The following is a 12,440-nucleotide window of genomic DNA, read 5'->3' as shown; positions in this document are numbered from 1 at the left end:
GAGTGGGTATCTTTCCTTTATCCATAGTTGTAGTTCCCCCTCCTATATTTTTCTTTGTAGTTTGTAGTCTTATTGAAAAAATAAAAATACCCCTCCGGGGGTTTCAAAAAAAAAGAAAGAAAGAAAGAAACCCATATATCTGTTAAATCCAGAGGTCATTTCGGGGGGGAACACGGGGGAACACAGTTCCCCCGGGTGAGGTGCAGGGGGCAGGGCACATGATGAAGCCCCGCCCCCTGCTTCCGGCCACCCCGCTTCCAGCCCTCATTCCCCGCCTCTCCCCACCCCTGCCTGCCTGGGGCCAGGGAGGGCCTTCGCGGGGCTTCCTCGCACTCCCGCCGGCCTTGCAGGTCCACCGCCGGGCCCCTGATATCAGGGGGTGTGGCATATGCTAATGAGGTATGCTAATGAGTTCCCCTAGCTCTTTTTCTACGAAATGACCCCTGGATCCTGGGGATTACATTTTTTTTAATCTGTGTTGTGACAACTTGCAATTTATTAATTTCACTTTCTAGCTTGTTCCTGACATTCCTTTGCAATAAAACAGCTACTTTGAGGTCACCCATTGAATGTCTTGGAAAGTTGAAATGTTCTCCTGCAGGTTTCTCATTCTTGTGATTCTTGATGTCAGATTTGTGTCCATTTATCCTTTGGTGTAGAATTTGACCTGTTTGTCCTGTGTAGAGAACTGAAGGGCATTTGTTGGCATTTAATGGCGTTCCGTGCGCCTTGGTGTTTAGTCATGCCGGCCACATGACCACGGAAATGTCTTCAGACAGTGCTGGCTCTTCAGCTTTGAAACGGAGATGAGCACCGCAACCCTAGAGTCGGATTCGACTGGCTTTCGAGCAAGGGAACCTTTACCTTTACCTTTAATGGTGTATATAGTGTTAAAAGATGAGCATATGAAAAAGCCTGAGATAGTGTAGTTGATGTTATTAGGTCCAGTGATTGTGTTGTCTGGGTGTATATGGCAGCAAAGTTGGCATCTGGGTTTTGTAAGCTCAGGTGCCATTTTCCATTTTAAATTAGATATTGTATTATTGTGGGTGAGAAGGAGTCTGAGACTGGGGGGCTGTCTGTGCGCAAGAAAAGGTTTGCCCCCCAGTACTTGTGAAAGAGAACTGTCATCTAGTAGACGCTGCAAATCTCTGATGATGCATTGGACTGTTCTGAGCTGAGAGCTGTATGTGAGCTGTGGTCTCAGTCTTGATTGCAGTCAGTCTTACATCCTAATTTGGAAACATTACCTTAGTTCTTCTATAAACTTTCTTTGAAGTAAATGCAGTTAAATGCAGTTAGGATTTTTGTGTGAAGAGATTATAAAGCTGATTATATTTTAAAGCAGTTTGCAAAGCCTATTTCTAGTTTTTGAAGTGTGCTACATGTTGCATACTATCAAGTTATTCCAGTTACAGGAAAGGTAATCCCTCGGATGTGTTTAAAGATGTGTTGACGTGATATATGAACTGCTGACAATTGCAGCACTTCAGCTGAGTGGTTGTGCTAACGACTGAATCTCTGTTTAATAGAATAGTTACAAATGGACTATGCCATTAAGCTGATACACATCCAAAGAAATATGTGCTAGAGAAATATATAGTTTTCTTCTTAATACAGTTTTAGGGAGTGAGTTCATTAATATTTATGTACAACTTGATTATGTTGCAATTTTCAGAGCTGTTCTGATGGCAAGCAAGCTTGCCAATCATTTTGGCTCTCAAAGCCACATCAAACTCACTGTGATGCATAAAGATGTATATTAAAAATGTTCTACATCCTGATTATAATATCATAGAATCATAGAGTTGGAAGGGGCCTCCAGGGTAATCTAGTCCAACCCCTTGCACAATGCAGGAAATTCACACCTACCTCCCACTCACACCCCCAGTGACCCCTGCTCCATGCCCAGAAGATAGCAAAAAAACCCTCCAGGACCCCTGGCCAAACCTGCCTGGAGAAAGTTGCTTCCTGATCCCAAAGTGGTGATTGGCATTTCCCAGGATGTGTAAGAAAGGGCCACAAGAACTAAGCATTGATGCAACCCTCCCTGCCCTTCCTCTCATGATCTGCCTAAATTCACAGAATCAGCATGCAGTTATAGCTGTTAACAACACCCAGTAGTATGGATCAATAGAACTACAAAGGCTTTTAATGCAAACTGAGTGCAATTTTAAACTTTAGTGCAAACTGAGTCTATCCTTGAATGCCTTCTCTTGGTTGCAGTCTCTTTACACGAGCTTTAGTCAGATTTTTCAGAGGTTATCTAGAAGACTTCTTGATGGCTGAAAGACTTTTAGGTATATCTATCAGTAAACTGTTTCTAGGTTCCCCCTGCACCCATATATGTAACCACTCTGCTTATTTTCATATTCTGTAATAATTCCATACATGTCACTACCACTACTGCAGCTGGTTATAGCAGGTGTTGCAATCACCACATTAGCATTGACACACCTGCTGTAAAGTAGCAATGGCAACTGTTCAACATGTGTTATTAAATCATTATTATTGCTAGCATAGTAGCATTTGGGACTAAACTGGGCAGCAAATCAGGGAGTCTCCAAACTCTAACTGAAATATATAAACTGGGCAGAACTTCGTTTAGAATTATTATTGCCATGGATGGCAGTGCTGTCAAAAGTGTAGTATAGTTGCTCCCATTGTGACATGAATTGCTAGCAAGCTGGCATTCCGTTTGCTGCAAAAAGATACTCAAGTCAGCATGGACGTATTTATAGTCTGTGTTCATGAGAAATTATTTATATAATCAGTTTTAGCACTGTCATGCCAAAAGGATGTTGTATCCCTATTAAATTCAGTGAGACTACTTGAGTGCACTTTAAAGGGTGTGATCCTATGCAGAGTTGAAAATGCTCAGTAGACAACATATAGCCTATATCTGGTCATGCCAAATTTCTGTAGAGTGAGATAGTAGAGATTTAGAGCGCAGCGTTAGTGGGTGGAAGGAGATAGTTGCTGAACCCTTTCCCTGTCTGTACTCCCTCACCCCGGAACTACTTCCCAGGGCCATTTTTCACCTCATCCGGTTTTATTTTGATTCTTAGAGCCACACACAGAGAAAAATAACTGTAAAGAAGCTGTTCCAGGGAGGGGGACAATGCAAACTGGAAAGATTTCTAATTCCCCTGCCCACTTATCCTTAATCATGGGATCTGATCATCTAGTTCTGGAACAGATGTTACTGTCCAGTCTAATTTCATCCTAAACCCAGTGATTTTATAAACTTTACAGGAGGCTAAATCTCTAGTTCAAGTTCACCTGTATTTGGATTGTTGTTGTGAGTCAACATTGCATCAGACAGACAGTATGTTGTGGTGCTTAGAGTGTCAGACTGTGATCTGGGAGACCAAGGTTTGAGTCTCCACTCTGCCGTGGAAACTCACTGAGTGACCTACAGGAGCCTTACAGGATTGTTGGTTCTGAGGATAAACTGGAGAAGGAGAGAACAATATATTGTCAACTGCTTTGGGAGAAAATGTGGGTACAAATATCTAAATGAATCTGATGATCTTTACAATTCTTATGAATGCTACCAATGAACAGTCAGATGGATGCCTGTTTTGTTACTGTCATAGATTTCTGAAGGTTTCCCACTGGTGCATGAATTTGAAATGAAATTAATATAAATCTTGTATTGTGTCAGTGATTTAAACCCAAAGATTCTTGTTAATAAAAAGTAATGTCTGAAGTGATGCTTAATATAAACACACTTATAGAACTTTGCAACACATGATCAAGATACAGACTTGGATATGTGGACACAAGCTTGAGACTTTCTGGAAAACTTGGCAGACCATTTATTTTTTGGTCTCTACAGTGTTTGTGGAAAGCAGTGCTGGAGCCAGATGTTATGATGAAGTTAGATTTGTGATATCCCCTGTGGAAGCTGAGAGAACTACTTTGAAGCTAAAATGCAACATGCTTTAACCTTCCAGAATCCCACTGACTTTACAGAACTCTATGTCCTCTCTTCTGGCTTGAAAGCTATAAAGCAAAATAATGTTCTGTTGGCTTGTGAACAAGATTGTCACTGTCTTGAGATCTTAAAATAAAACATGCCTAGTACAGTCATTTTGAGATTGCCCAAGCTGCCTACAGACATATCAGCACCCCGCTGTTAGCAGAACCAGGGGCATCATGAGGTGTTACTCTCTTGGAACAAATAAAGAGAGCCAAGTAAGAGAGCCCCTTGCCATCTGTACATCTCTCCCTTGAAACCTGTTCTTTATATTTGTAGGTCTGATACAAAACATTCTTAAAGCTGTATTCAGTGGGATAAAACTGAACACGGATTATGGTTTCCATCTCCCAGATTTCTCTTTAAAGTGGATTCCTTTTATCAGAAAGTGCTCTTTTTATTGTAGAAGAGAAATGCCTCTGAAATTGAAGAGGAGGGCTACATTGAAATGTATATACAAAGTTAACATCTGTATAACCTTCTTGTGCTTTTTCTTCCATTCAAGGATGTGTCTTTGCTTGGGATTGTTCTATTATGTTCATTCAAGATAAAGCTGTAGGTTCTGCGTGCCTGGTCTGCCTTCAGCCATCCATTTTTGTATATCTGGATTGACAATAGGGAGAGAGAGAGAGAGAGAGAGAGAGAAACCTTTAATGGCATAATAATACAACAAATCAGAAATTCAAAAAAACTGAACACCAATATATACACTTACTAAAAAGGTCTCCACCAAACAAACCCATTTGGGATTAATAAAGAAAAAATAATAATTCTAAGCATTACAGTCTCTAACCCTTAGCTTCCATACACGTGATAAGAATTCAGCAACAGCTGCAGTAATTTCAGGAAATTTGTCAGATAGCAAAAAAACCCCTAAGTCTTTATTAGTCATGAATTTTACAGAAGAAAGAGATGGATGGATCAAAGCATGACGTTGCAAAGCATAATGCGGACAGCAAAAAAGAATAAGTTGCACAGAGTCAGGTTCATTGTAAAAACAGGTGCAAACTCTTTCTTTATAAGGAATACCCTTATATGTACCTGTCAAAACATCCAAAGGGAAGAGATTGAACCAAGCAAGCATAAAAAGTCTGCAGTGTAAAGGATTTAGCAAATTACAAAAATATTGGGCCATAGAGTCTTGTGTGGGGAAAAGACCAAGAAAACGTGGAGAACAAACTCCAGAACTACCACCACTAATTACTTGAGCTTCAATGTCCCAAATCCTCCTTCAGACAATCCGAAGAATATCGATTTAATAGGGAAGAAGTCTTACATCTAGTCTGCCCCAGCTGCCCCTCCCACAAGCTGACCTTTCCCCAAACAACAATCTAGCAGTCCAATACACTGCCACCCCTCCCCTTTATGCACCATGCATAGCATGCTCTTCCATTCGCAGTTGTAGAACCAGACTTACATACAACAGTAGATATCTGGAGGTTGCTGAAAATGACTTACCTGAAACACTTATACAGCTAGCTGGTGTAACATTTAAAGATATTTAAACCTGTGGTCTGGTGTAATGTGTTCTTTATTGCAATTGCTGTTTGTGCATATTTGGGGAGGGAAACAGCCCACTCTCTATGCAGAGCCACAGCCCTCTCAGTGGTAGTGTGTATTGATTTTGGGATTAATTGAAGACTACGTCCTGCTCCAATGTACTGCATCACACCACCAAGTACAGCTAAGAAAGAGAACAAGGAAATATTATTTAATGGCCCACCAGTGCTTGGCACTATTTACAATTAGCTATCCCCATGGTAAATTGTGGTGGAGCTTCTGAGGCACACACTCGGTCCTTCCAGAGCCAGTTTGGTGTATTGGTTAAATGTGCGGACTCTAATCTGTGAGAACCAGGTTTGATTCCCCACTCCGACACTTGCACCTGCTGGATGACCTTGGGCAAGTCATAGTTCTGAAAAAGAGCAGTTTCTGTCAGAGCTCTCTCAGCCCCACCTACCTCACAGGGTGTCTGTTGTGGGGAGGGGAAGGGAAAGGAGTTTGTGAGCCACTCTGAGACTCCTTCGGGTAGTGAAGGGCAGGGTATAAATCCAAGCTCTTCTTCTTCTTCCTCCTTTTGAGTCAGCATGGTGTAGTGGTTAAGAGTGGTAGACACTAATCTGGACAACCAGTTTTAATTCCCCACTCCTCCACATAAAGCCTACTGGGTGACCTTGGGCCAGTCACATGTCTCTCATAACTCTCTCAGCCCTGCCTACCTCACAAGGTGCCTGTTGTGAAAGGGAAGAAGATTGTAAGCTGTTTTGAGACTCCTTAAGGCAGAGAAAAGCAGATCTATAAAAACCAACTTTTCTCCTTGGTAAAACTTGAGTTAACGTCGTCCACCCTACATTTACCAAGAAGAAAATAAAACTACAATAAACAGGTTTATTTTACTGAGAAGGAAAAGTACACTATACGTTTAAGATCAACTTTACACAAATGTGACCTTATAAAAAAATGAGATGTGAAGATACAGTTTCTTTACATGTCATACATATTTTTTTCATATATACTAAACAAAACTGTGTAGGGGAACAACAGAACATCAAACGAGTGTGGAGGCTATTACAACTAAACAGTTATCTTCCCCTTGAAGAGATTGGAAATAGCACTAGGAGATCTGCCTAGCAGACCTCTAAACCCTATCTGATCAACTGCTCATTTTCTCTCTGCCCACTGCCATATGTCTCTGAGGGTTCTGATGTGCCCAACTGGCTGGCTTTCTCTACCAGACCACCAGGGTACAAAATGGGTTGGCAGATATGAAAAAAGGGATGGACTTGGCTCTGTCCATCACATCTAACCTATATTTATGCAGCATCTGCACACAGGAATATTAGTTGCCGGGAATGCTGCATGGGCTAAGATCCATTTAAACATTATGGTCAGAAGGTAAATGCTCTTTGGTGAACTCTGTATGGCTATTGCCGCACTTAATCAGTCCATAATATGATATTGTTAAAGATTAGACCAAATGACTAGTTTGTTACCCTCTTGCAAGATAATTTTTCCCTATCACATTTATTTTAATCTTGTTTGGTAAAAATGGTTATATGAATATTTATTAAATTATCTGGAAAAGCAGAAAGCCATGTGGATTTTCACTACAAGGCAATCTCATTTAAAAAAAAGAAAAGAAAATGATTGTGAATCCCTCCAACATTAACCTGAAGTTTCTGTTTCAGCTACTCTGCTTACTGGCAAACATTAGGGTTCAAACTGGTGAAGCCCAAGCCCTGATTGTGCCCCCCTCTCCAACCCCTGTCACTGGTAAGCCATGAGAGGCTGATTTGGGAAGTGGCCCTCAATCATGAGATGTGGCAAACTTGTCTAACTTGAGCAAGAACTCAGATTGTTTCCTCAAACTCTGGAAAGAGTCTCAGCAGTGACTCAGACCAGGCCTGTTCACAAAACTATGATGGAAAATGCCAATGTGAAGTGAGGGGAAAAAAGAAGCCTTTCTCAGCCGTATTTATTTTTAAACTCTCTTCTTTCCTATTTTTGTTTTGATGTTTTAAATTATATATTGTAAGCCGCCTTGAACCATGAGAGAAGGCAGGTTATATGTTTTAATAAATGAATTTTGTAATAATAAAAAAAAGGATTACTGATGCAGTTCTACTCAGTCATTAGCATGACAAAAATCACCATTTTTGTATTTGTCTTCTGTATGTCCTGTATCCTGCAGGGTTGCCAACTAGCTAATTTCTAGTCCAACTGTGAAAAAGTGACACAATATATGTCTTTAAAGGATCATTAAAAATGAACAAAAATAATATACATCTTAGCCCATGGCAGGTTCTACTACACATTACAGCTGTTATGAACACTGAAAATCTTCCTTGATAATTGTGAGACGTCACCAGAGGATATGAATTTCTGAGAGACAATTTTTGTCCTACATCTTTGTTCAGAAGAAGATCTTCCTTTGAAACGGGAAGACATTCTGGAGATCACCATCAATATATTTTTCTATGATTATGTATATTATTTTTGTTCACTTTTTGATGATTCCTTAAAGACATATATTAAGCATCACTTTTTCACAGTTTTTCTTGTTCTCCGTATTATCTCATTACTGTGCCAATCAATTGTTACTAATTTCTAGTCCAACCATTGTTATTCTTAGCTCTGGGGCTAGTTGCTAGATCAGAAGAAAGTTTTTTTCTCCTCCTCTTGCTCTTGCTCCCAGTATTTTTTATTTTTCACATGTGTGTTGTGCGTACCTGCCTCTGTCAGAAGTTATGTGAAATATAAAATCTTGCCCTGTTATCCAGTTGCTAACTGTTCTCTTCTTGAAGCTGACTTGATTGCTTTGGTGTCAACAGTGATGTTCATTCTTTCCCACGGTGGGTAGCATTTGTGGTGAGAATATGTCTGGTGTTCCATTTCCTTCTTTTAGCTAGTAGAGCTTGTGGTAAAGGTGGCAGCAGCGAAGATTGCTTGGCTTCTGGATTGGATCAGGCCAACAATCCTGGCTGTGAATAAAATAATGGAAATTACAGTAGTGCTAGTGCTAGCCTACCTGCTCACCTACCCAAGTCCGCTTGCTATGGTGAAGAGATTGAATGATGACAGAGGGAGCAGTCCACAGCCCCATGAAATAGCCAGCAAGAGCATCCAGTAAGGATGCCAGCCTCCAGGTGGTTTCTCATCTCCAGACTACAGAAATCAGTTCCCCTGGAGAAAATGAACACTTTGGAGGATGGAGTCTGTGGCATTGTACCCCACTAAGGTCCTTGTCCTCCCCAGGCCTCATCCCAAAATCTTCAGGAGTTTTCCGGCCTAAATCTGACAACCCTACATCCCCATCCCTTGAAGGTGGCCAGGGCTGAGCTGGAAACCCTAGCACCCAGGTAAGTATCTCAGCTCATCTTTGTATGTATGTGGGTATGCATCTGTATGGTTCCTCTAGATCTGTGATTACGTGAAAGGAGCAAGAGAGAATTGGTATCTCTGCATGTTGGATCTGTCAAACATATGTAAATAAATGTGGGTGGGCGGTGAGAGAAAAATAGGTTAGTGTTTCCTATGGTGTTTATTTCCATACTTAGTTCTTCGGTTCCAATGTGCTTGTCTGATTTGGTTTGTAGTCAAGCTCACCATCTTCTCTGTGTGTTTTGATATTCTAAATGCTTAACACCTTAACAGTTTGTAATTTCTATGTGTGCAATATGAGGGAACTGTCTGAAACAGGGCTCACATTCTTGAGTTTATTGTTTTGCATGCACTTTTACTTTTTTATATACCTGTGATACACCTGTAATATAGATCATATCATAGTGAGCCGATATATATGTGGATGGCACTGTTTGGTAGCAGAGGACTTCCAAGCACACACGATATCTGTATATCTTATATGGACAGAACATTTTATGTGGATTCCATTCCACTAGGCTGTACCACAAGCCCCACACAAACATCAGATTTTTTAAAAGTCGGACACTTTAATAATTTCTCTTTTTAGCCTTTTCAAAGGCAGCACCTACGGTTGCCAAACCTAGGCAGAGACTGGAGATCTCCTGGAATTACAACTGATTTCCAGATGACAGAATTCTGTTCCCCTGGAGAAAATGGCTACTGTGGAGTGTAGGCTGTATGGCATTGTGTCCCTCTGAGGTCTCTCACCTCCAAAAACCCCACCCTGCACAGGTTCCACCCCCAAATTTTGAGGTATTTCCCAAGCTGCAGTTGGCAACCCTAGCAGCACCCCATCCTTCAAAATGCCAGTAGTGAGTTATGACATTTGAAAAGAAAAATAGAGTTCTGATGTTCATTGGGAAGAATAGCCAACTTGTTTAGTAGCTGCATGGAGGAGTTTTTTGTTTGTTTAGGACAGTGGGAAAGAGATTGTGTAACGCATGAAGCCTGCTTCCTCAACATTCCTGTTAACAAATGCTGCAATTTAAGGTTATGGCTGGTGAGGGGGAAAAATATCATCTTGGCCTGCTGTTTAATTGTAGCTCAGTCTGCAGAACTAAGAAACATCTGACCCTTTTGCACAGTGTAAGTAGTACTACATGCTAATGTTTATAGATCAAGCTACTGTTAAAGACACAGGAGCATAGGCTATTAAAATATTTGCAGCCTTGTTTGGGATTGATTGCATATCCTGAATGAGAGGTAGAGTTATCTGTCTAATATAGCATAATGATGATGATCACCTGCTGAAGTCATGTCCAGACTCCAAACTTTACGTCAGCCATCATTCAGTGAATAACCTTAGACAAACCACTAAGTCACACTCAGTCCTCCAACTGCAATATGAGAACAATGTTGACCTCCGTTAAAGCGTTGTTGCTAGAATTTGTGAAATGGATGTGAATAAAAACATCATGCCTCGTATTTCTAAGATTTTAACTGAAATCACCTCTTCTCTGTGTCACTTATGAAAATAGCCTCAGGCTCAGCCAATGATTTTTGCTGAAAGCATTTTTTAAAAATGTTACTTTGAATTAATGAGTGAGACTTTCAAGTAAGCGTTCTTCAATTCTGGTGTCAGTATTCTGTAAATCTAATTGAAATCAATGGGAGGTTTTGCAGTGATGTCTGTGGGCTTTGAAAGACTATGTTATATTGAAATAGTACTATGATTGACACTCGCCTATGGAGTGGAGTTGATACAAAATACATTTTTTGCTGCTATATATAAAGAGTTTTACTTCTGACATTAATCGGATTTTTCTTTGGAAAGCAAAATAGCATCTGTAATCACTCAAGCTTGTTTGTCTATTCTTTTTAAAAGTTGGCAAAACTGATGCGCTTAACATTTTGGAATGATAAATCTTGGCATGTGTGCTATCCCATTACTATTATTATTTTCATTTGAGTGCTTGGCCTGCAGCCAGGAGATAAGATACTTGCCAGAAAATATATATCACACCAATTAAATATTGTGAACTTAAACACTGCCTGATTTGAGAAACAGTATATTTTCACAAATGTGTGTTCTAATAGTCAGTTCCCTCTTTTTGATATTGTTGTCAATGTTCCCTCTAAGCTGAGCTAGTGTTGAGCTAGCTCACAGATTTTTAGCCTCCGGCTCACACATTTTTTTCTTAGCTCAGGAAGGATGGCTCCAGAGCAAACTAATTTATGCAGTAGCCAAATCGCTCACTCACAACTTTAATGCCAGTAGCTCACAAAGTAGAATTTCTGCTCACGGGACTCCACAGCTTAGAAGGAGCATTGGTGGTAGTGTGTATAGCTAAGGTCTAGAACAGAAAAGATAGCTTATTCTGACTGTTAGCTTCAAGCACTCATGTCGGATTTTGATTTTGTTAATAGTTAATATGCATTCTGTCTTCCCAACACTTAACAGCAATACCATCCACTAGTCTACAACATCTATGCCAAGCTGAAATAACTGATTATTAGCAGAGGTCTGGGGCCAGGATCATCAGCGCGCCCCACAATCACACAGCCCAATGTCCAGAATTCTGGATGTTCCCCATGACCACCCCTGGAGGAAGGTGGTTAGGCTTACCCTCGTCATCCATCAGGCCCTGTGGCAGATATTAAAGTGGATATTTTACAAAGCAAAATAGACATGATCTTTAGGTCATATTATGAATTTACAAGAAAGAATAATCTGCCCGGGGAAGTGATGGTGAGGTTCTCCAGATGACAAGTGTGAGATCAAATACTCAAAGCGACAAGTGGAATTAACTTGCAAATCAAGGACAAAGAAATAAAAATTTTGAAGGAAATTCCGTTTGAAATAGGAAAGAAAAGAAAGAAATTTGGAGACTTGGCTTTATTTTTTACAGAAAAACAACATCCCCTACAGATGGATCGTGCCCAAATGCATAATCTTCACATTCAAAGGTAAAAAGGAAATAATTGACTTTGTTGAAAAGGCACATGAGTTTCTACAGCATCATAATCATCCAGCAGGAGAAGAAAAAGAGGAGGAAGGCAACAGCATCAAGGGAAGTGAAGAAGAAGGAGCAGTGACATCTTCTGATGAGGACTCAGATTCTAAACTTGGGGCAGCAGCCCCAAAAACAAGTTGTTAATCATTTCTTATATTGCTTTTTAAGACATCAGATATGTTGGTGTTTTTATCTCTAATATGTATGAAGATTATATGTGTTGACCACATCCAATGAATTTTAATCGAACTTTAAGCTAAAAGCTAATTTTATAAGCATTATGTATGACCACCATTTCTTGGGTTTTTAGTGGTTTTTCTTTACTTTCTCCCATAGTTTGTAGATTCCTTTCCTAATTTTCGTTGTAGTGGCGACCCCCGACGAACCCCAGCTGTCCTACAGCAAAGGAGTTATATACCAAGAAGGAGCGACGGCGGAGACGTCGAGGGCAATTGAGCCGAGGAGGAGGCACAGAGTCACCAGATGGAAGCAAGCGTTTAATCGAAGCTAAGTACCCTACGGTATCTTATAACAACAGTCTAGTGGGGAAAATACTGGGCTAGTATGCTTTAGCTGATTAT

Source organism: Gekko japonicus, unplaced genomic scaffold (genome assembly GCF_001447785.1).
Source record: "Gekko japonicus isolate JY-2015 unplaced genomic scaffold, Gekko_japonicus_V1.1 scaffold837, whole genome shotgun sequence".
Taxonomy (NCBI): Eukaryota; Metazoa; Chordata; class Lepidosauria; order Squamata; family Gekkonidae; genus Gekko; species Gekko japonicus.
This window is presented reverse-complemented; position numbering follows the sequence as displayed.